At 43.1% G+C, this 2,880-nt stretch overlaps 1 long non-coding RNA gene and 1 pseudogene across 1 annotated transcript in view; both read left to right on the forward strand.

The window, feature by feature from the left end:
- The window catches only part of LOC123522463, a 23,887-nt gene extending 22,124 nt beyond the window's left edge, over positions 1-1,763 (forward strand). The window contains exons 2-3 of the long non-coding RNA XR_006680732.1: positions 551-701; positions 1,730-1,763. This is a non-coding gene — a long non-coding RNA (uncharacterized LOC123522463). The remainder of the gene's footprint in view (positions 1-550; positions 702-1,729) is intronic.
- A 175-nt stretch (positions 1,764-1,938) lies between these two features.
- Positions 1,939-2,880, forward strand: part of LOC123522448 — a 3,444-nt pseudogene continuing 2,502 nt past the window's right edge.

Raw genomic sequence — 2,880 nt, forward strand, 5'->3', positions numbered from 1 at the left:
TAGCTCCCTGTGATCGATTCCCCCTTTCTACACCCCCCTTCCCTCCTGGTATCGCCACTGTCACCCCTGGTCCTGAGAGGTTCATCTGTCCTAGATTCCCTGTGTTTCCAATTCCCATCTGTACCGCTGTGCATCATCTGGTCTAACCAGGTCTGCAAGGCAGAATTAAGGTCCTGGTAGTTTAAATCTTAAATTATTATTATTTTTTTAGTTTTTGAATTAACATCAGACTGACCTTTTAAGCCCCCCATTCACTAACACACCTGTGTACAACCATCTTTCCCCCCCCTGCTTTAGTATTCCATGTGGTGGGTTGTGCCCAAAACCGTTCTTTGTAGCTCTTCTTATTCACTTAACCCCTATTTATGAGTCAAGCAATCTCCATTTAATGGGAGTATTTCCTAGTCAATTTCATTTGTATGACTGCTGAAATATTACCATGGCAAAATGGATTTTATATATTTGTTTTTCTCACAGCCTCTTCTCCCACTGAGTAATGCCTTTCCTTTCTGTTTTATTTTGTGAACCACAACTTGTCCTACTGGGTCAGTTTCACAAAACCTGGATGATGGAGAAAAGCTGTCCACTGAAAATACAAGAGTGAAGTTCCTGAAAAAGGACACCTGGTCCTCCGTGGTAGGAAAACCATGTGTGTTTCCTGTCGTTCAAGATCAGGATAAGAAGCAGAACTCTTGCGGCAGGTGAGTATCAGTCACTGGAGATAGCCTTGCAGAAGGAAGGGAATCGGAACATTTCTCTCCTGTTAGGCCTTCCGATAATGGGGAAATGGAATGAAAAGATAATATTATCCATCCGTTTTGTGAGTCCCTTTGTGTGTTTGTGTGTGTGTGTGTGTGTGTGTGTGTGTATATATATGTACATGTGTGCATGTGTATGTGTATGCACATACATACATGGATAGTAGCATTGCAGTGTCAGTCTCTGAAGAAACTCTGTCCTATTGAATATACTGGTGCATGGCAGTGCCACTCAATGAGTGGAAGCCACAGCACCATTTTGATTTTGGAGCGCATCAACCCTGTCTCCCAGCCAGCTTCACAAGTATAGTGAGTCCAGGTGGCATAGCGGTTCCAGTTCTGCTGCGAGCCTCAAGGCCTGCCTGTCAGAACCACCAGCTACACCTCAGAAGAAAAATGGGGCTTTCTACTCCATTAACACAGTTTGGAAATATACAGTGGCACCTCTACTGCGTCCTATTGGGTCAATATGAGTGGACATGAACTTGATGGCTGTGTGTATGCATGTGTATCTGTGTGAATATATGTACAAGTGTATGTGTCTATACTTGGTAGGTCTAATATGTGTTCCCGAAACTTTACTATACAATATTTACATAAATGTGAATTGGATATTGAATACTTTAAAACATAGTTCACTTATGTATAATTAGAAAATCCCATATGATCTAAATTGAGTGAAATGAATGGGAGCGTCTTTTTTTTTTGCAGGGGGTGGGTGTATGTTGCCGTCTGAAACTCTTTTTTTTAAATCATTTTATTAGGGGCTCATACAACTCTTATCACAATCCATACATACATCAGTTGTGTAAAGCACAGTTGTACATTCAATGCCCAAATGGGAGCTTCTTTGTGAAATGATTTAATCTTGAGAATTGAAGCAATTCAAAGTAAATGTACATGTTTGTTGTGATGGTCATGGTGAAATTATATTCACTATGTATCTAACTGAAGGCTATTATTCTTAGAAGAAGACATATCAAACTGAATGTCTGTGAAATGAAGAAGGAAAATCAGTGTGGACAGAGTGTCAGCCGGATCCCAGATCTTCCCGTGCTCAAAAGAACTTCTAGTGACCCATGTCCTTTGAGGTCCGTTCACTGTGGAACATCCCCCATGGACCAAGCGTCGTCACGTAAGCATCAGACTAGTTTTCACCCTGACTGTAACACCAACCAGGATGGAGAGCCTGGAGAAGTCTGCAGACGGCCTCCTTATTCCCGCACTCCTGCGAGAACTCTTCCTGGAGAGAAGCCTAAGGAATGTAAGGACTACGGGGACACCTTTGATGAATCCTCAGAGGTCCCTGTGCCTTTAAGAAGTCACCGAGATGACAGGCCTTTTGATTGTAAGGAATGTGACACAGTCTTTCATCTTTTATCCCACGTGGCTAGGCACATGAGAACTCCCAGTGGGGAGTGGCCTTATGAATGTGAGGTAGGTGGGAAAGCAGTTAGTCAGTCCTCAGGCCTAACTTTACATATAAATATTGACCATAAAGAGAGCCGTCATACATGTGAGGAATATGGCAGCGCCTGTTGTGATTCTTCACAGCTCACTGTACATCTTGGAACCCCCAGTGGAGAGAGACCTTACTCATCTCTCATTCATCATACGGAAACTCCCAGTGGAGACAGGCCTCATGTCTGTAAGGAATGTGGCAGAACCTTTTCTTATCCCTCACAGCTAACTGCACACGTTAAAATTCACAGTGGAGAGAGGCCTTATTCCTCATCTCTCACTCATCATAGGAAAACTCCCAGTGGAGACAGGCCTCATGTGTGTAAGGAATGTGGCAGAACCTTTTCTTATCCCTCACAGCTAATGAGACACTTTAGAAGTCACAGTGGAGAGAGGCCTTATGAATGTCAGCAGTGTGACAAAACCTTTACTCAGCACTCAAACTTGGTTTCACATAGGAGAACTCACAGTGGAGAGAGGCCTTATGAATGTAGGGAGTGTGGGAAAGCGTTTACTAATCACTCACACCTTATTTCACATAAGCGGATACACAGTGGAGAGAGGCCCTATGAATGTAAGGAGTGTGGCAAAGCCTTCACTGATTTCTCAAACCTCATTGCACATAGGAGAATTCACAGTAGAAAGAAGCCTTAAGAATATC

Source organism: Echinops telfairi, unplaced genomic scaffold (assembly GCF_000313985.2).
Source record: "Echinops telfairi isolate 266 unplaced genomic scaffold, ASM31398v2 ScPeMD7_7412;HRSCAF=8450, whole genome shotgun sequence".
In the NCBI taxonomy this organism is placed as follows: Eukaryota; Metazoa; Chordata; class Mammalia; order Afrosoricida; family Tenrecidae; genus Echinops; species Echinops telfairi.